The sequence below is a fragment of the Cannabis sativa genome, chromosome 7 (genome assembly GCF_029168945.1).
Source record: "Cannabis sativa cultivar Pink pepper isolate KNU-18-1 chromosome 7, ASM2916894v1, whole genome shotgun sequence".
NCBI classification, from domain to species: Eukaryota; Viridiplantae; Streptophyta; class Magnoliopsida; order Rosales; family Cannabaceae; genus Cannabis; species Cannabis sativa.
In genome coordinates this window covers 17,255,249-17,278,449 of record NC_083607.1, presented here as the reverse complement: position 1 = coordinate 17,278,449, position 23,201 = coordinate 17,255,249, and positions in this window count along the sequence as shown.

Here is a 23,201-nt window from a genome sequence, read left to right as displayed (position 1 = left end):
GCAATATTATTTAATAATCTATTTTAGTTATTAAATAATTGGTTTTGGCATTTAAATGATTAAAATTGGAAAAATGACATTTTTGGAGAAATAGAAATAAAATTGAAGAAACTGCAAAATCCATGTGAGGCCCATTCACACCATGGCCGGCCACATCATTGCTTTTTCCCAATTATTATTTTTCAATTTAATTTGTCATTTAATTGCTAATCAAAGCCTAGCCTAAATAGGAAAATGGTGAATCACACTAAATAAGGCAGTTATTCAATTACACAGTAAAAGAGGAAACTGTTTATTTGGAAAGTTGTGATCTTCCCTTTTCCTATTTATAGCAGCCCCTCTCCTCTCTTTGTATGATGAGTTTTTGAGAAAACTTTGCTTTGCAAAGTGTGTCACACGAAATCAAGAGAGAAAAACAAGAGAGAGATTTCGAAATCCCTAGTGAGAGAGAAGTGCCCACTCACATCATTCAGTATCTCATCATAGTTTGGAAGACTGTGAAGGATCACATCCAACTGAAGAACTTTCGGGCTCAGATCTTGATTATACTCGCTACGGACAGAATCAAGGGTTAGAGATCTGAGTGGAAGGAGACATTAATTCCGCTGCAATCACTGTAAGTTATTCTTAACTTTTATGTGTTTAGTTCATCGTTTTAGAAGTTCAATATTAGGTTGTTAAATCAACATACTTGCAAATAGATCTAAGATCCTGGATAAATATAATACCAACACTTGTTTTGGTGAAGGACAAGTGGATCACATTGGGTTTAATACTTCTAAAATTGGGGTTGTTTTGGGTGAGTCACTAGCCTCTCAATTGTCTCAAACTGGGCCTCATTGTAATGTGCAAAGTGCTCCTGAATTTAGGCCTATTTTCGGTGAGTTACCAACCACACAATCATCTGAAAATGGGCCTGAATTTGATGTTCTAGATCTGCCAGGGAATCAGCCACAACCACCTTCTGTTGAACAAGAAATTTCTGCAATATTAGAGAAACACCAGCCAAGAAATGAACCGCAAGATCACTCTAGAAATGATAAAGAACAACCACCATTCGAAGAGGAAAATGAAAAGACAAATGAAGACCATGAGTAAAATACTTTTGGGATAGGACAATATGCGGATTTCGGTGAGGAAGACCATGAGTACAACATGGATGAAGAAGATTTGGGAGTTGATGAGAGAGCCGAGAATCAGTTGACAGAGTTAGTGAAAAAGCATGTACATATTGATGTTGTCAATGATGGTTATGTTGAGTCTGATAGTGATTTCAAACCGCATAGTAGTTCTTCTGATAAAGGCACTGAAGTAGAAGATGAAGAACCTACAAATGTGCATAAGAGGAAGAAAAAGTTTGTAAGAACGAAGCTGCCAAAATTGCCTGAGTTTAGGCCAGAAGTTGACATGGCCAATCCAATATTCAAACCAGGTTTATCATTTGCTTCAGGGGCATAATTCAAAAAAGCAGTGAGGGAGTATGTCATTCAACAGGGTAAGGATGTTTATTTTGAGAAAAATGACTCTAATAGGGTTAGGGCAAAATGCAGAGGAGTTAATTGTCCATGGGTATTGTTTGCATCTAAAATAGATGATACTCGTACATTTGTTGTGAAAACGTTTAACGATGACCACAAGTGCCCGAGAACCAATAAAAACAAATTTGCAAGTTCAAAATGGCTTGCTGAAAAGTACCTGGATCGATTCAAGATGCATGATAAGTGGGATGTCTCGGCCTTCCAACAAACTGTTGGCAAAGAGAAGACCCTCGTTATCTCAAGAGATAAGGCATATAGAGCTCAGATGTTTGCAACAAAAGAGATAGAAGGGACTTATCAAGAACAATACAATGCCCTTTAGGATTACGCTGAAGAGATCAAGCCCACCAACAAGGACTCAACTGTAGAAGTTCTCACTGAAGCAACTAAAGATGGTAAGCCTCGTTTCAAAAGAATGTATATTTGCTATGGTGGACTGAAACAGGGTTTCAATGAGGGGTGTAGACCACTCATAGGATTGGATGGCTGCCACATTAAAGGGGTACATCCAGATCAATTGTTGACTGCAGTTGCCATAGATCCAAACAACCAGATGTATCCAGTTGCTTTCGCTGTAGTGGAGATAGAAAACAAAGACTCTTGGAGTTGGTTTGTGAATTTGTTGAAGGGAGATTTAAAGATTGAGAATCCTCTTTACTGGAGCTTTATTACAGACAAACAAAAGGGGTTAGAGCAGGCATTAAAGGGTGGGAAGATGGGATACCCGAAGCTGAGCACAGAGATTGTGCTAGGCACTTGGAAAAAAAATTCATCAAGGTGTTTAGGGATAAAACACTGAAAACCTTAATGTGGAAGGCTGCTAGAGAGTCCACTGTTTGAAGATTTGAACTTGTGATGGAAGAGATCAAAGTGTTGAATGAGGAAGCCTACAAGTGGTTGATGGATGCGGGACCATAACATTGGAGCAGATCACACTTTAGGACAACTCCTAAATGTGATATACTTGTCAATAACATGTGTGAAGGATTTAATGGCACCAAGTCCATATTGGCGGCTAGAGACAAGCCCATCTTGTCTATGCTTGAGAGGATTCGAATGTACTTAATGGAAAAAAGACTTTCTAAAAATAGACGCTCTGTAGTCATCTGGCCGTCTAACATAGCACTAAAAGTTTCAGAACAACTCGAGAAGAACAAGATTGACGCAGGGAGTCATTTGCCAACACTTTCAGGAAATTTGATTTACCAAGTGGAGAACATGTATGTGTTGGGCTTTGTACCCTAAATAAAACTCTATTTCAATGTAATCTTTATAATTCAATTATCAATAAATAGACAAAGGTATTTTCATCACTTATTTAGTGTGTCATTTGGTTCATGATATCATTTATATGTTTATTTGATTTATAAATTCATCCAGACCCTTATCACATTGATATTCTTGTTTATTGTGTCTTCAGCACAGTAGAAAGTAATCAAGATTATGTGATTAAATATATTCCTAGATTTATCAGTACATAGGGTTTAGCTGATATGATAATCTACAACATAGTTTACTTGCACCTTGGATAAGTGCTATGTCCTCTCCAAGGCATTGGTTAATGTAAAGCTTGGGTTGAATGCATGGAGTATGCATTGGAAGGGACCGATATTGAACTTGGATTAGATATGATAAATTTACCGTAATATCTATTCAATTCGATATCACCTAGTTGATCCTAGATCAATTGATCTTAATCCTGACATGGTTGGGTTCGATCTCAAGAGTGTTATTCATGTTCTTTGATTTGTTAGTTAAGCCTACTTTTGGGTCAGGGTGATACGTGCATTTTGGGAACATGGTAGTGCAATTGAGTGGGAGCACTAATCATAGATATGGAATCTATAGCTTCTATCTGGATATAAAAGTGAAAGGATGATTTCCTTCGAACTTGGCTAAACAGAGATAAATGGTTGAGTACTCATTTCAATGATTATGTTAGTTCACTGAAATATCATTTATAGGTGGCTAAGTGTTTTAAGGATAAAATACATTGAAGGGTGTTACGGTAAATTAATTCCTATGCAATGTAGATCATCTATAGATGATCATTGATTATTGGGATTATAACAATGGATAAGTAATAGCATATCTATATCGTGGAACATATAGAGGGTTCTATATAACTGAGAGTGCAATTCTAAGTTCTGTGGTGGATGCAATGAGGAATTAATAAGTTAGTGGATTTACTTGGTAAATTCTAGATCTGCTTATTGGAAGCTCGGATATATAGGCCCATGGTCCCCATACTAGTTGAGACAATACTGCTTGTAAGACTCGGTTAATTTATTTTAATTAATCAATTATAATTCTAAAATTAGACTATGTCTAGTTTATGAATTTTCACTAAGCTAGGGCTTAATTGTGAAGAAAAGAGATTTATGGCTTATTTGTTAATTAAGAGACTTTATTAAGTTTAATTAATAAATATGCTAAATGACATTTTTATTTAATGATTAATTTTAATTATTAAATAATTAGATTTGGCATTTAATTGGTTAAATTGGAAAAATGGTATTTTTGAGAAAATAAGATGAGAAATTAAAAAAAAGGCAAAATTGCAAAGTGGGGCCCACTATCCATGGCCGGCCACTTTGGGAGCAATTTACCATTTTATTTTTTCATTATTTTAATGCTAAATAAATCTAACCTAACCCTAAGTGGTTTCCTATAAATAGGTAGTGATGTCCTCAAAGAAAAATATGATGCAAACACTTTCGTTCAAAAAAATTTGAGCCACCTTCGCTCTGCCTATTTCGAAATCCTCTCGCTCTTTCTCTCTTCAAAACCGAAGCCCTAAAGTGATAAGAGTGAGTGCCCACGCACATCAAGTGGTACTCAATCATAGTGTGTAAGGCTGTGAAGAATCCAGTTTCAAGAGAAGGAGATTCAGACTCAGATCTTGGTGATACTCTGCTACAGAAAGGATACAAGGGTTAGAGATTTGAGTGGAAGGAGACATTAAATTTCGCTGCAACCACTGTAAGATTTCTCATACCTTTTATGTGTTTATTTCATATCGTTTTAGAAGTTCATGTTTAGGATGTTAATAACATACTTGTTAGTAAATTTAGATCCTAGTAAAATAATTCCAACAGTATGGTAGCATGTTTTCGGTGGATTTGAATCACTGGATTTGCTCTTGTAGAAAGTGGGAATTAAATGGGATTCCTTGTAGTCATGCCATTGCTGCCATTTGGTGTAATCGAAAGGATCCAGAGAAGTATGTTAGCAAGTGGTACACCAAGGAATACTACATGAAAGCATACTCCCCACAAATCTATCCATTAAGAAATCAAGATGAATGGCCAAGGACTGGGAAGGTAGAACTAATCAAGCCTGTTGGAAAAGTACAACTAGGCAGGCCAAAAAAAAAATAGGAGAATTGAATTGGATGATGTTGCTGCACCAGGTAATAACATTATTAATACTCTTCCTAATGTTTATAATGTTAAACTTAGTGTGTGTATATGAATATTCATGCAAATGATTAGAGTAATGTCATTGACTTGCAATTGAATTGGATCATGTTGCTGCACCAGGTGCCAAGAAACTTAGGAAGAGATTCCATAAGATGAGATGTTCTGGTTGCGGGAAAGATGGTCATAATTTCAGGACTTGCAATACAAACAACAAGAACAAGTTAATAACATTGTTAATACTCTTCTTAATCTGTCATTGGGCCATAACTTTGGAAACCATTAAGTGAGTCCCTACCATATGATGTTGCTGATTTTGCTTTTGATTCATAAGTTTAATACTTTGGGTGTTGTTTGATATAGTAATGGATTCCATTAAAGAAATAGCAATTCTAATGAATTAGTGTTGATAAGCTTATCTTGATCATATAAAAGAATTAATGAAATTTAAATTCAATTCTACCACACTTGTTCCACCCCAGGTATTCAAATTGCCTCACTCTACATAGATTATTATGTTTGTGGTGTTAGTAATGTTTTTAAGTATGTATGTAGTATAAGAGAAAGGAAATCCAGAAGCTAGTAAAGTTTTGCTACAACTTTTGTATCATCCTGTGTGGTTGGATGAACCTCCATAGATTTATTCTCTGCGAGTTTCATCAAATTTATTTAACAACCTAACATTTTATTTTCATCAATCAATTTAAACCAACCTGATTGATGCTATACCCAAAATGTTAATAGTAATCAAATACCCAAAGATTGAGTTTGTCTATCTTGTAGCTTAGGCTGAAATCATCTTACAAAATTATTTTACTAAACTGTACCATCAGGAGAAAATATTAAAAATTCCAAATGCACAAATTGCAAGAATATTCTGCTATATGCGAATGCGATTGCTTGATGTGTTAGAAGTTAGAATGTTGAAAGCAATATTCTATGTGAAAGCAATAAACAATTATAATCCATGCTCAAAGCTGTAAACCTGACTCTCCATATGCTCTTATAAATACGAACTATAAATTAGATTACACCTTCCAAATCCCACAACCTCCATTCCAAAATAACATAAAATAGAAAACTTGAGTTTTATTTGTAATCGAGTTTAGCAGTAAACACTCATTTGTTAAGGTTAACTAGGTCCTGATGTCTAAGAATTTCTTAGCTATTTCCTTTTGAGGTTTTAACTATTATAAAAAGAACTTATTTTATACTGTGTATGTGTGTTGAGATTGTTGGCAGATTTGAATAGTGTGTGTGTGTGTGTGTGTGTGTGTGTGTGTGTGTGTGTGTGTGTGTGTGTGTGTGTGTGTGTGTGTGTGTGTGTGTTTATACTGATTTGCTTTTAATGTTTATTGATACTCATAGGTTAATGACACACCACTTGAAGATCCTGAACACTACGCTAGAAATACTGATCCTACACCTCATCAATCAATAAGTTTAGCAACTGGCACACCTTCTTCGCAACCAAGCAACCCAGCAACAATGGTACAATATAAAAGTCCTCTCAAATAATCATTCATTTTAAACTTTTCCAACTGTTTGTGCATTAATAATCACATTTTGTCGTTCATTACAGCAAAGGACACCCTAACAAATTGCACCAACTTACTGAGGGATTATGTGTTGGGTTTTATGCCCTAAATAAAACTCTATTTCAATGTAATCTCTATCTTTTAAATATCAATAAAGAAACAGAAGTATTTTCATCACTTATTGTGTCATTTGGTTCATGTTATCATTTGTATGTTTATTTTTATAAATTCATCCAAACCCTTATTACATTTGTGTTCTTGTTTATTGTGTCGTCAGCACAGTAGAAAGTAATCAAGATTATGTGATTAAATGTATATTCCTAGATTTATCAGTACATAGGGTTTAACTGATATGATAATCTACAACTTAGTTTACTTGCACCTTGTATAAGTGCTATGTCCTTTCCAGGGCATTGGTTAAAGTAAATCTTGGGTTGAATGCATGGAGTATGCATTGGAAGGGACCGATATTGAACTTTTTATAGATATGATAAATTTATCGTAATATCTATTCAATTTAATATCACCTAGTTGATCCTAGATCAAATGATCTTAATCCTGACATGGTTAGGTTCAATCTCAAGAGTATTATACATGTTCTTTGATTTGTTAGTTAAGCCTACTTTTTGGTCTAGGTGATACGTACATTTTGGGAACATGGTAGTGCAATTGAGTGGGAGCGCTAAACATATATATGGAATCTATAGTTTCTATCTAGACATAGAAGTGAAATGATGATTTCCTTTGAGTTTGGCTAAACAGAGATAAATGGTTGAGTACTCATTTCAGTGATTATGTTTAGTTCACTGAAATATCATTTATAGGTGGCTAAGTGTTTTAAGGATAAAATTGTTGGAATTTATTTTACCAGGATCTTAGATCTACTCACAAGTATGTTGTTTAACACCCTAAATATGAACTTTATAAAACGATAAATAAACACATATAAAGTTAAGAAAACCTTACATTGATGTAGCGGAATTAATGTCTCCTTCCAGTCAGATCTCTAACCCTTGTATCCTTTCTGTCGCAGAGTATTATCAAATCTGAGCCTGAATGTCCTACTCTTTGTGTGTGATCCTTCACAGTCTTCCAATCTATGATTGAGTTACCACTTGCTGTGTGTGGGCACTTACTCTATCACTAAGGTTTGAAATTTTAGAAGAAGAAAAGAGAAAGGGGATTTCGGCTATAGAGAGAAAAGGGAAGGCTCAGTTTTTCTGACAATAAAGCTTATGAAAACTTATGATTTGACTGAGCCATCACTTTCTATTTATAGGCAACTACTAGGTTTAGGTTAGGAATTATTTGGCATTAAAATAATGAAAATATCAATTTGAAAAACCACTTTAAGTGGTCGGCCATGGTGTGTAATGGGCCCCACTTGGTTTTGGCAGTTTTCACAAATTTTATTTTTATTTTCTCAAAAACGCCAATTTTCCAATTCTAACCATTTAAATGCCAAAACTAATTATTTAATAACTAAAATAGATTATTAAATAATATTGTCATTTAATTTAATTATTAATTAGACATATAAAGTCTATTAATAAATAAATAAACGTAGAATCTCTTTTCTTTACAATTTCGCCCCTGCTTAGTGAAAATTGACAAATCAGACATAGTCTAACTTTAGAATTATAATTGATTAATCACAAATCAATTATTGAGTCTTACAAGAAGTATAGTCTCAACTAGAATGGGGACCATGGATCTATATGCTGAGCTTCCAATAAGTGAACCGAATTTACTAAGTAAATTCCTACTTATTAATTCTTTGTTGAATCCACTCTTAGAACTTAGAATTGCACTCTCAGACTTATATAGAGCATATTATATGTTCCACGATATAGATATGCTATCTCATTTAACCATTGTTATAATCTTATTGTGATCAAAGATCCTCTATATAGATGATTTACATCGAGATGAGATAATTTTACCGTTCTCACCCCTCGAAGTATTTTGCCGCTTAAAACACTTAGCTACCTGTAAATGATGTTTAGTGATCTAAAAATTAGTCACTTAAACAAGAGCTCATCCATTTACTTCTATTTAGCTAAGCTCGAAGGGAATCATCACTTGACTTCTATACACCAGTAGAAGCTATAGATTTCATATTTATGTTCAGCACTCCCACTCAATCATACTATCATGTTCCCAAAATATACGTATCACCCTGACCCAAAAGTAGGCCTAACTAATAAATCAAAGAACATGAATAGTACTCCTGAGTTGAGCCTAAGCATATCAGGATTTAGATTCTTTTAATCTTAAGATCAACTACTGATATTGACTTGGAAAGGTATGACGGTAAGTTTATAATATCTTAACTAAGTTGCAATATCGGTCCAGTCCAATGTATACTCCATACATTCAAAACTAGTATACTTTACTAATGTCCTGGAGAGAACATAACACTTACTCCAAGTGTAAGTACACATCATCGCTGATTATCACATCAGTGTAAATCCAAAACACTGATGAAACAGGGACTTAGTCTTTTGATTCATATGATCACAATCACATTCCACTGTGTTGACGATATTGTAATTGTGAATAAACATATGATCTGGATTTAACTGATTTTGTGCGTAAATGTAATAAACATATTAAACCATTAGCATGTAAAATTCATGCAAACATAAATCACTTCAAATTTCTTATATTGATAACTAATCAGATTGTAAAGGATTTTATTTAGGGCACAAAACCCAACAAAAATACATTGAAGGGTGTAACAGTAATTTAATCCCTATACAATGTAAACCATCTATAGAGTATTGTGATTATAACAATGGATAACTGATAGCGTATCTATATCGTGGAACATATAGAGCGTTCTATATAACTGAGAGTGCAATTCCAAGTTCTATGGTGGATGCAACAAGGAATTAGTAAGTCAGTGAATTTACTTGGAAAATTCTGGGACTGCTTATTAGAAGCTCAGATATATAGGCCCATGGTCCCCATACTAGTTGAGACAATACTACTTGTAAGACTCAGTTAATTGATTTTGATTAATCAATTATAATTCTAAAATTAGACTATGTCTAGTTTATGAATTTTCACTAAGCAAGGGCTTAATTGTGAAGAAAGAGTTTCTAGGGTTTATTTGTTAATTAAGAGACTTTGATAGTCTAATTAATAAATATATTAAATGGCAATAATATTTAATAATGAATTTTTAGTTATTAAATAATTAGAATTGGCATTTAAGTGGTTAAATTGGAAAATTGGCGTTTTTGAGAAAATAAGATGAAAAAATGACAAAATGGCAAAATTGCAAAGTAGGGCCCATTATCCATCCTATGGCCGGCCACTATGTATGGATTTTATCATTTATTTTTTCATTATTTTAATGCCAAATAAATCTAACCTAGCCCTAGGTGGTTTCCTATAAATAGGTAGCGATGGCTTTAGGGAAAAGATGAAGCATCTCATTCCTTCAGATAAAATTTGAGCCTCCACTCCTATACCCTAGCCGAAACCTCTCTTCCTCTCTTCTAAACCGAGCCTATAGTGATAGAGTGAGTACCCACACACATAAAGTAGTACTTAATCATAGTGTGTAAGGCTATGAAGAATCCAAATTCAAGAGAAGGAGATTCGGGCTCAGATCTTGGTGATACTCTGCTACAGAAAGGATACAAGGGTTAAAGATCTGAGCGGAAGGAGACATTATATTCTACTGCAATCACTGTAAGGTTTCTTATACTTTATCTGTGTTTATTTCATATCATTTTAGAAGTTCATATTTAGGATGTTAAACAACATACTTGTTAGTAAATCTAAGATCCTGGTAAAATAATTCTAACAACCTGTGTGTTATTTGATGATTGATTGATGTTTGTGAAATTTTTATGAAAAATATTTGAATTTTCATTCTGGAATTATTTTTTTTTTTGGATAGTTTGGAAAAAATTAAGCAATTCATTTTTTTATAGAACTTTATTTCGATTTTATTTGAATTAGTTATGATTTTTTAAAAATTTGAAAAAAATCTGAAATCGGGTACACTTCACGTGCGCGCGCGGACACGGGTGATCACCCGTGTGCACGCACATTAGGACAGATTCCTGTCCGAAGGAACACGCACATGCGTGTCTAAATTCCTTCATTCCGCGCGCGGTAAGGCTGCATGCAGCCTCCAGCGCTGAGTTTTCTCGGGCAGAACACTCCAGATGCGCGCGCGGATGGTATGCAACATTGCATCCGTACCAAATGAAATTTTTTCCAATTTTTTCATTTTTTCATGCTTTTTCATGGAATTAATTTCAGATTTTTTGTATAGTTTTTTGTGTTTTGATTTTTACTTTTCAAATTTCAAATCTAATTATCAGAATTAAATTATTTTTTTTAAAAAAATTAATTTAAGATACTAGTGAAATTTGAATTTGAAAATAGATAAAAATCTATCTTTTTGCTTAATCTATTATCTTATTTTTAAAATTTGATTATTTTATCTTATTTTTTAAATTTAAGGTCAGATATTTAATATTTAGATTTTTCTTAATTAATTGACCTTATTTGAAATTTAGAATAAGATTATTATAATCATGATATTTTGAATAGAAATAGGATATTATGCTAATTTTTAAATTTTGTTATTTTTTATTTAAATTAAATTGTAATATCAGAAAGATGATGTTAAATTATTATTTTATTTTATTGAATATTTAATTTTTTAAAATAACATGAAATTTGAAAAGTAGTTAGCATTTTTTTTTTTGAAAATGATTCTTAGGTTAGTTGAAACCTAACTTTCAAAATTATGGGTTTAATTTTAAATTTTTTTAATTTATTTTTTTTATTATTTATTTATTCTGAAAAAAATATTTTTTTTTATTTTTGAATTTTTTTAAATTAAATTAAATTAAATTTAAAATTAAATAAACCCTATATCCAACTATCCAACTTGTTGCAGGTGTATGTGTTTTATATTGTTTGAGTGTAAAATAAGTTTTACAAAACCTATTATTGCTTGATCTAAATTGCCATGGGTAACTTGTTGACAGATCCAATGATCTGATTTAACCCATGGTTCAATTGTCAATAGATCAAACCAATAATTTGTAACAGGTAAATTTTACATTCTTCTTTCATATGTGTATGACCTAGTAACATGATAAGATCCATCCAAATCTGTGTGCCTGTGTGAGCCTATATGTTTGCTTTGGGCTTAGATGCATATAGGAAGCCCATTTAATTTTTGTAATTAAAATGGACTAGGTTGCTAAATAAAATGTCACACCATGATAGATTTTATTTAGGCCCATTTAGGTTTTGGGCCTATTCAATTAATAACAGTTGTTCATTTTAAGGTTAAATTCCTCTCTTTTGGGCCTTGTATGAGAGTTAGGGGGCCAATAGCAGTGGGTACGACATACTGAACCCAACCCTCCCTCACATGAACAACCCCAACTGTGAAGGCCCATTTGCCTAATTTGAATAACTGTACTAGGTTAATTAAATTAGTTTAACCTAATTAAAATTAATTAGCAACATAATTAATTGCAAAATAAATGGAATTATTTTTCATTCAAAAATTTTGAAATTAATTTAAGAAAAACACACTTAGTTTAATGAAATTAATTCAAGATAAACTATATGTATTTTTCTTGTATTTAATTAAATACAGAATTGTAACTAATTAGATTCCTTCTTAAGCTTATTTTTTTTTATTTATTCATTAAATATTCCTATTTAAGTTGTAAATTAGTTTTTCTAACTAATTTTTTTATCAACTTAAATTTGAATATTTTTGAAATTCAAAATTAAGTTGAGGAATTCTAGGAATTAGTGTTGGGTTTTATGCCCTAAATAAAACTCATTTCAATATAATCAGATTTACTTATTAATATAGATCAGAATAACATTTAATGTTGCATGGTTCACATGATTTATTTCATGATTATATGTACATAATGTATGAATTCATCTGAAACCCTTTTCACATACTTGATCCTGTTTATTGTGTTGTCAACACATTGGAAAGTAAACATGACTATGTGAATAAAGTTTCCTAGATTTATCAGACACAGTGTTTTACTGATATGATAATCTACAACAGAGTTTACTTGCATTTGGAGAAGTGCTATGTTCTTTCCAGAGCATTGGTTAAAGTAAGGCTCAGGTTGGATGCATGGAGTATGCATCGGAAGGGGCCGATATTGAACTTTGACTTAGATTTAATTAAACTTACCGTAATATCTATTCAAGTCAATATCGCCTAGTTGATCCTAGATCAAATGATCTTAATCCTGTTATGATTAGGCTCGATCTCGAGAGGCTATTCTTGTTCTTTGATTTGTTAGTTAAGCCTACTTTTGGGTCAGGGTGATACGTACATTTTGGGAACACGGTAGTGCAATTGAGTGGGAGCGCTATCATAAACATGGAATCTATAGCTTCTATCTGGCGAATAGTAAGTAAAGGATGATCTCCTTCGAGCTTGACCAAACGAAAATAAATGGTGGAGATCTCATTTCACATAAGCTGAAATATCATTTATATGGGGTTAAGTGTTTTAAGGATTAAGTACATTGTAGGGTGTAACGGTAATCTAATCCCTTTACAGTGTGGATCATTCATATAGAGGATCATTGATCAAATTAGGATTATAACAATGGATAACTAATGATGTGTCTATATGGTGGAACATATAGAGCATTCTATATACTGAGAGTGCAATTCTAAGTTCTATGCGTGAATTCAACGAAGAATTAATAAGTTAGTGAATTTAGGTTATAAATTCTTGATCTGCTTATTGGAAGCTCGGTTATATAGACTCATGGTCCCCCCACTAGTTGAGATAATATTACTTGTAAGACTCATATAATTTGTTTTGATTAATCAATTATAATTCTCAAATTAGACTATGTCTATTTGTGAATTTTTCACTAAGTAAGGGCGAAATTGTAAAGAAAGAGTTTTAGGGGCATATTTGTCAATTATGATACTTTGTATGGTTCAATTAATAAATACAATAAATGACAATATTATTTAATAATTATTTATAGTTATTAAATAGTTAGAATTGGCATTGAAATGGTTGAATTAGAAAATTGGCGTTTTTGAGAAAATCAGATGCAGAATTGAGAAAACTGCAAAATCCAAGTAAGGCCCATTACACTACATGGCCGGCCACTTGGAATGATTTTTCAAACTGATATTTTCGTTATTTTAATGCCAAATAATTCAAACCTAACCCTCGTGGAATGCTATAAATAGATAGTGAAGGCTTCAAGAAAATTACACTTTTACTTCTGATTTCCTTCAGAGAAAAACCCGAGCCTTCTCTCTCTATACCTAGCCGCCACCTTCTTCTCTTTCTTCCCTCTTCAATTTCGAAATACTTAGTGTTAGAGTAGTGCCCACACACAGCAAGTCATACCTCAATCATAGTGAGGAAGATCGTGAAGAAAGACTTTCAGCAAGAAGGAGTTTCAGCACTAAAGAATCAGAGAAAGAGATCCAGGTTCAAATATTGATAATGCTCAGCTACAGAAAGGAATCAAGGGCTAGATATCTGAACGGAAGGAGTCATTATATTCCGCTGCACCCAATGTAAGGTTTACTAAACTTTATATGTGTTTATTTCATCGTTTTAGAAAATTCATATTTAGGGTGTTAATCAACATACTTGTGAGTAGATCTAAGATCCTGGTAAAATAATTTCCAAAAACTGGCCTCAGAGCCATGGTAATTGATTTGCTTGCAAAAAATTTGGACTTTAAAACGATTGTTTGATGTTTTGGATAGTATCATGTTGTATTGAGTGTTATATAATGATTGATTGATGTATGTGAATTTTCGTGAAAAATAATTGAATATTTATTTTTGGAATTATTTTTATTGGATAGTATGGAAAAAATTAAGCAATTTACTTTTTTACAGAACTCAATTTCGATTTAATTTGAATTAGTTATGATTTTTTGAAGTTTCGAAAAAAAATCAGGAATCGGGCAACCAGCTTCCGCGGGCGGAAATCATGCTGGTGACCCTCCTGCGCCGAGAAACCACGCCCATGCACTCCCCATGCGCGCGCGGACGAGTATGCATATTTTTCGTTTTTCTTCGATTTTTCATGTTTTTTCATGGATTTAACTTCCGATTTTTTGTGTAGTTCTGTATTTATGCATTTACTATTCCTAATTCAAATCTAATTATCATAATTAAATTAATTAATATTTTTTAAATTTAATTCATGATATTAGTGTAATTTGAATTTGAAAAATAGTAAATATCTATCTTTTTGCTTAATTATCTATCTTATTTTTAAATTTGATTATATCTTATCTTATTTTTAAATTTAAGGTCAGATATTAAATTTTTTAAATTAATTTTTTTTAAAATTATTTGACCTTATTTAAATTTAAAATAAGATAACTATAATCATGTAATTTTAAATAGATGTAAGATATTTTGCTAACTTTTAAATTTTGTTATTTTATTTATTTAAATTACATTTAAAATCTGAAAAAGATATTTATTTATCTTTTTTAATTTTTTATTTATAAAATAACATTAAATTTTTAAAAGTAGTTAGGAAATTTTGAAATGATTTCTAGGTTAGTTGAAACCTAATTTTTCAAAATTGTAGGTTTAATTTTAAATATTTTTTAATTTCGATTTTTTTTTAAATTTTCGAAAATAAATTATTTATTTATTTAATTAATTATTTTTCGAAATTATTTATTTAAAATTAAATAAATCCTACATCCAACTATCCAGCTAACCTTGTTGCAGGATGTAAAGTCCTTTTTTGGCAAGTTAGTTGACAAAATAATTTTTCCATTTATGGTAAGATTGTTGTGCATTCATATTCGATTTCTTGCCTTATAAATTCGGATTGTAGTTGCTCTTTTCCTTGTTTGGAAAGTTGCACTTTCAGCTGAACTTTCCTTTGTTGAAAACTTCTCAAAAGAGAAGGAATTCTCTTTTGGAAAGTTGTCTTTTTTAGGGAAACTTTGATTATTGCCTTTCCCTTATTGATTTCGATTGTATCTTGATACAATCAGAATATCTAATCTATTTTTGGCAGGAATCAAGCATTGATAGAAGATCGAACCCGATTTTAGCAAGTTTCCCGATTCTGGTGTGATCTGCTGCGTCAGCATCCGATTCTGATGTAACAGATCGTGTTTTCTTAGGAAAGTTCTTGTACAGCTGTAGATTCAAACTTGTGGTTGCCTCTTTGGTTTCTATGTTCTATAAATAGAGCCTAGAGAGCAACCATTCGGATCAACTCTTCCAATATTCATTTTTTGCATTTATCTTTTTGTGAGAAGAGTGTTTCTTTGTTTTGTGAGAGCCTAGTTGTTCATCTAGGTTCTAGTTGTTCTATTTCTGTTCTTAATCTATCCTAGAGGTTGTGAAGAACTACTTGACTGAACAAGAGATTGGTCTTCGAGAGAAGACTTGGTAAAGCCTTACTTCGGGAGGAAGTAAGCATTTGGTCTTCGGGAGAAGACTTGTTGAAGCCTTACTTCAGGAGGAAGTAAGCACACACACTTCAAAGATGAAGGGAGTTCGGGCTTGAAGGTGTTTCAAGAAGTCATATTCATAAAGTGGATTACAAAGGATTGCGACAATACTTTAGAGGGAGTCTAAACTTGTTTAAGTCAATTGTCTTTGTAATTTTGATACTTTATTAATTGATTTCATTCTCTGGGCGTGGCCCCGTGGACTAGGAGTGTTCGTGAGAACACTAATACCACGTATAAATCTCTTGTGTCAAGTTATTTATTTTTCTACAAATATTTTATATTCTGCCTGTTCTGTTTTGCTGTAGCAGAATTACTTTCTGCTGCTGCAAACGCTTACAGTTTTTATATTTTCTTATATACAACTGACATTTGCAAAAACACGGTTTTTCACAGGAGTATATGTTTTTGCTTGTTTGTAAGTTTTTAAAACCTATTATTGCTTGACTGCAAATAGCCATGGTTAACTTGTCGACAGATCCAATGATCTGATTTTAACTCATGGCTCCCTTGGTCAAGTAAATAATTTGTAGCAGGTATATTTACAATCTTCTTTCATCTGTGTATGACCTAGCAACATGATAGGATCCATCCAAATTGTGTGCCTGTGTGAGCCTATGTGTTTAATTTCATTATACATGCATATAGGTTGTTGTTGCTAAATAAAATATCATAGTTCTTGATAGATTTTATTTAGGCCCATTTAGTTTTGGGCCTATTCAATTAATAACAGTTGTTCATTTTAAGGTTAAATTCCTCTCTTTTGGGCCTTGTGTGAGAGTTGGGAGCCATAGTAGTGGGTACGACATACTGAACCTAGCACCCCCTCACATGAACCACCCCAATTGTGAAAGCCCATTTGCCTGATTTGAATAACTGTACTAGGTTAATTAAATTAGTTTAACCTAATAAAATTGATTAGCAACATAATTAGTTTCATTTATTTTGAAATTAATTTAAGAAAATCATAGTTTAAAGAATTTTATATTCTAAGCTAAACTATATGTATTTTCTTGTATTTAATTAAATATAGAATTATAACCATCTAGATTCTTTCTGAAGCTTAATTTAAATTTTTCATTAAATATTCCTATTTAAGTTGATATTTAGTTATCTATAACTAATCAACTTAAATTTGAATATCTTTTGGATTTAAAATTTCAAAATTAAGTTGAGGAATTTTAGGAATTGGTTATTAAGATTCTTTAGATATTTTTTAAGTTGATATCTTTTCGAATATTAACTTAAAATAGAATATTTTCAAATTAAGTGGTTACAACTTAATTTTTGATATTTAATTAAATTTAAATTTGAAAATATTTAAGTTCTAGATTTTTTCTAATACAACTTAAATTAGATATTTTTTCAAATTTTGTGGAAAAGATATTAGTCAAATAAGATATTTTCTAGATAGTTATTTTTAGACTACTTATTATTTCTAATATTAAAATAGGAAAATATTATACATTGTGAAATTAATTATTTAAATAATTAATTTTGGTACAATTTATTTTAAGTATATTTTTTCCTAGTATTAAACTAGAGATTAATAATTAAGGCTTCTCTACACTTAATTATTTATTTCTTGAATTTAATACATTTAATTAAATTGAAAATTAAATATCTAAGTTGATTTTCATCATGATACTAATATTTTTTTTCATGACATTTAATTAAATAGAAATTTATTTTAATTTGAAATTTATTTTTTCAACTTAAATTTAAATAAATTTTCAAAATATATTTTTTTTTTCTTATTTTATTAATCAAATTTCGAAATTGCATTTCTTAAATGCTAGAATTTCGAATTTTATTTGAAAAATAGATTAAAGTTGTAAATTATTTATTTTAATTTTGGACCAACTTAAATCAATGATTTTTTCATTTAATGATTAATTAAAATAAATGAAGTGAAATATTTTTATTAGAAATTTAATTAATTAGTCAAAGGAAAATCTAGATAGGTGATATTTTTGCTTAAAGTATTTTTCTAGTGTATTTGATTAAATAGAAAATTAATATTTAAGTTGATTTTCATCATCATACTTAAATATTTGAAATTTTTCTTATATATATATTTAATTAAATAGAAAAATTATATTTTTTGTTGTAAATTAATTTTATTAATTAATTTTGGGCCAACATTAAATTAGAATAATTTTTCCAGGATTTATTTTTTATTTTAACATGCATTTTCGAAAATTGTATCCTTAAATACTTTAATTTTTCGAAATGCAATATATATTTATAGAAAATTAAATTTGAGTTGTAAATTAATTTAAATTATTTTTGTAACAACTTAAATTGAATATTTTTCTAAATATTTATTGGAAATTATTACTAAGATGAAAATAATTCATGTTATTTTCATATCCATCTAAGTAAAATTTATAAATATTAAATTAATATTTATATTTAGAATTTTTCATTCTAAATTGGAAATTTTAATTAAATAAATATATATTTAAAATAAATAGATTAAATAAAGAGAATCAAAGAAAATACAACTCTCTTTAAATAATGAGCTTTATTATTAAGATATTCGATCTCCATTGTTGGTTTTACATCGCGTTTGTTTTAGTGAGTAATCCTCCCTAATGGAGGAACGCTCATTAGCAATTTCGCACCGTTTAATCTCGAAAGATAAGTAGTTTGTAAGTGTTTTATATGGTATGGATCACCCTAATGGTGGCGACCATATTTGACTTGCAAATTATGAAACAATGGTGGAAGCTCATAAGATAGAATTGCCTTGACTCTCGCCTAAACGGGACAACGCTGAATTCCAATCTTGATCGAATAAAATGTTACTAGAATGTTTAACATTTTAGATGAGCTGACAACTCTATTCAATGGATGGTAGCTTTGACTCTCGCCTAAACGGGACACTGATATCAGTTTGTTGAAAACCTTGGAAATTATTTAGGATTGTATGTTTTAGTATTTTCACTTGTCATTCCTACTTGCTATATGTTCAATAATTTCTGAATTGTATTGAACCATGTTATTTTCTGTTATTAAGTTGTAGTTTAATTTCGAATCTTCATTGTTGGTCTAACTTGGTTTGTTTATCTAATGAGATAAATCCCTAATGGATTTTCACCATTAGACATACATAATAGTGTTAGATCTCGAAAGATAAATATTGTATATGCAACATCTAGCTGTTCATCAATAGATGACACCTTAGACTAGTATTTTTACAATATGAAACAAGAAGATTGTATAAATAAGATTACTTTGACTTTCGCTGTAACGCCCTAAATAATTAGGCACGCTATCCAAAATGCTTATGAAACCCTAATCCCATAATCGGGATTACTAATTAAAATAGCGCAGAATTTAAACTTTTATATTAAACAGACTGAAAATAAACTTGTAATATATTTAAACTTTTCAAAATAGTTGGGATCCCAAAAATATTTACAAACTTATTACAAGTTCTTTCTTACTAGCCGACCTAAGCGGCAAAACAAAATACAAAAGTCAACACTGTTAGACCCATAACCCGCTTGGTCTGAAGTGGCATGAACATGTACATTCTTCGCCCTGCTCCTGAAACTCATGGCTGATCAGCTAATGCCTTACCCTTTCCTGCACAGTAGAGCACCCGTGAGCCAAGCCCAGCAAGACAATATAAATAAAAACAAATATATTATGCTCATTCACATATGTCTGCATAGCACAGACCTGATCATTATTTCATCATGCCCATTTATGTCTACGTGGCGTAGACCTATGTGTTGCGCTCACACATCTAATTAAATCTACATGACGTAGACCCACGTGTTACTCTCACACGTCTAAATACATTAAGGCCTTAGAAGTGGTTCATCTCGGTTACGAGTACCGGTCCAACCTGATTATGCCTTGAGCGCATAATCCCTAAATCTCATTTCAATTAACATGGCATGGCATTTATACACATCTATCACTAGGGTAATAACCCTAGGCTATTAGACCGTTCCTATTAGGGTAATAACCCTAATCCCGGTTACTTAAACATTCATGCATATCATTCTCAATATAAGCGCCACTGCGCATACTCTACGTGCTAATCACTATCTTACCTGTTGTCCCACAATAGTAGAGATTCCAAATCCCCGGGTGCTCCTGACCAGGTGCCGGTAGTCCTAGTCACACACAATCTGGGATTTTCAGAAATAGGGTTAACCCCTGATTTCACATTCATAAAATAAATTCATGGCATTTCAAATACAGATAATCACATAGAGCTCAAAAAGAGCTTTCCAACGGTATAAAGAACGTCCCAAACGGAGTCCCGAGTCAAAAGTTATGGCAAAAATAAATTTCAGCATTTCCCGATGAACTCCAACCGGAATTCCGGATGAACCAACCGGAATTCCGGTTGTCTAGGCAAAGAACACGAAATTTCTCAATCTTTAAACCCCCAAAACTCACTCAAATCATCCCCAAACATTCCCAAACTTTCCAAAGCATCAATATATGTCATAATAAACATATTCCACAACTTAAACCCAACAATTGCACTAAAAATCAAAAAGTGCCATTAAAGCACCAAGCTTGAGTTCCATGAACTCAAGCTTGCTTTTCACAACCAAATTCACAATTAATCCACTTACAGTAGCTAGCAAATAATAAGAATTTAAAACACATCAAAAATTCAGATTTAAGCAAGATAAACACAAGCTTAATACTTTGAGCGAAATTCCTCCATGAACACACATACAAGAGCTTGAGTTCAAGGATAAACTCTACACCAATTCACAACTGCAAAGATCAACTAATGAATCATTCTAACTCATAATTTTCAATAATATCACAACCTAAAATCACCCACAACAACCTTCAAGCATGAACAAAGACATAATATCATGAAAACCCTTAAATCCAAACACATGCATATCAAGAGAACATCACATAATTCATGCTTTTTTCCCATAATAATTCAGCAGCTAAAACAAGTTTAAGATCATGGAAAGCTACCTTAATCTCTTGCCCAAACAAGCTCCAATATTCCAACAAATTTTTCCTCACAATCCACCACAAAATCAAGCTATTTCTCACAACTTAGATTGAAAATTAAGAGAGGGTATGAGAGAGGGGAAGGGTCGGCCAAGAGTGAAGGCAAAACCAAAAAATTGCATTTCATTTCATCAAAAATCAATTTTAATCAAACATAGTAAATAGGGGTCAAATGACCAAAATGCCCTCATGGCTTATTATTCACACCTACACCCTCACAAGGGTAAATAATTCATTTCAATACTCAATTAATTTCAAATAAATTTCAGATTATTCCATGTCAAATAAAAATGCCAAATAACCAATCCAGTTTACATTTCGGGCCCGAACTTGGTTCTGCCCGAAATTCCCGGTTGTGACTGTACCGCGCTAACCTGTCAGAACACACCTGAAAAGACAACACAGACATACTATACCATAATATAGTTCTATTAAGCACGTAATTAAATTAATTTCATCATTTTACCCTTCTCGGTTCATAATTACCAAAATGCCCCTGACTCACCAACGGGGTCTTTAATATATTAAAATTCATATAAATCACATATATTGAACCATATAATAATATAATTCCTCCATTATACATAATTATCTAGTTAGGTTTTTGCTAATCCATTTCTTAATTCCGGGTATTACAATTACCCCCTCCTTATAGAAATTTCGTCCCGAAATTTACTTGAACAACTCCGGATATTTCTGCTGCATATCCGTCTCGAGTTCCCAGGTTGCTTCTTCTACTTTAGTGTTCCTCCACAGTACTTTCACCAGTGCCACTGTCTTGCTTCTCAAGACTTTTTCTCTTCTATCAAGTATCTGCACTGGTTGTTCCTCGTATGACAAGTCCGGCTGAAGTTCCAATGCTTCATAACTCAGAACATGGGACGAGTCTGAGACATATTTTCGAAGCATTGAAACATGAAACACATTATGTACAGCTGCCAGCGCTGGGGGCATAGCCAACCTGTACGCTACTTGCCCTATCCTCTCAAGGATTTCAAAAGGTCCAATGAACCTCGGGCTAAGCTTTCCTTTCTTCCCAAAGCGTTTTATGCCTTTCATCGGAGATATTCGGAGAAATACCATGTCCCCGACCTAAAAATCAATATCTCGACGCTTTGGATCAGCATAACTCTTGTGCCTACTCTGAGCTGCGAGCATTCGCGCTCTAATCTTATCAACTGCCTCACTTGTTTTCTGAACAGCTTCGGGACCCAAGAACTTTCTTTCACCCACTTCATCCCAGTGTATGGGTGATCTACATTTTCTTCCATATAAAAGTTCATAAGGAGCCATCCCGATTGTTGCCTGATAGCTGTTATTATAAGAAAACTCGATCAGGGGAAGGTACTTTACCCATGATCCCTCAAAGTCAAGCACACATGCCCGTAGCATGTCCTCTAAAATCTGAATGGTCCTCTCGGATTGTCCATCCGTCTGAGGATGAAAAGCTGTGCTGAACTTTAACTGAGCACCGATAGCTCGATGCAGACTCTCCCAGAATCTCGATGTAAACTTCGAATCTCTATCCGACACAATGGACTTTGGGACACCATGCAGACGCACAATTTCTCTAACATATAACTCAGCATACTGATCAATGGAGAAATTCGTCCGAACAGGTAAAAAGTGAGAAGACTTTGTAAACCTGTCCACTATGACCCACACAGAGTCAAATTATCTTGTGGTTCTAGGCATACCTACCACGAAGTCCATAGCTATATCTTCCTATTTCTATTCTGGTATTTTCAGCGGTTGTAGCAACCCTGCAAGTCGCTAGTGCTCAGCTTTCACTTGCTGACACGTAAGGCACTTGGCAACACACTCAGCGATGTCATTCTTCATGCCTAGCCACCAAAACATGGCTTTCAGGTCTTGGTACATCTTTGTCGACCCTGGATGAACTGAATAAGGAGTTGTGTGAGACTCATCCATGATCTCTTTCTTGATGTTCTCATCCATAGGCACACAAACTCGACTTCCAAATCTCAACATTCCCGTTTCATCTACTGAGAAATCATTAGCCTTCCCAGTCGAAACCCTAGCTCGGGTTTTTATCACTTTTGAATCTTGCTTTTGTGCTTCTTTAATTCTCTCAAGAAGAGTGGATTGCAGGGTAATATTAGCCAGTTGCCCCACAACCAACTCAATCTGAGCTCGAGTCATTTCATTTGCTAACTGTCGGGAGATTTGCTTCATAGTATTCAACTGACT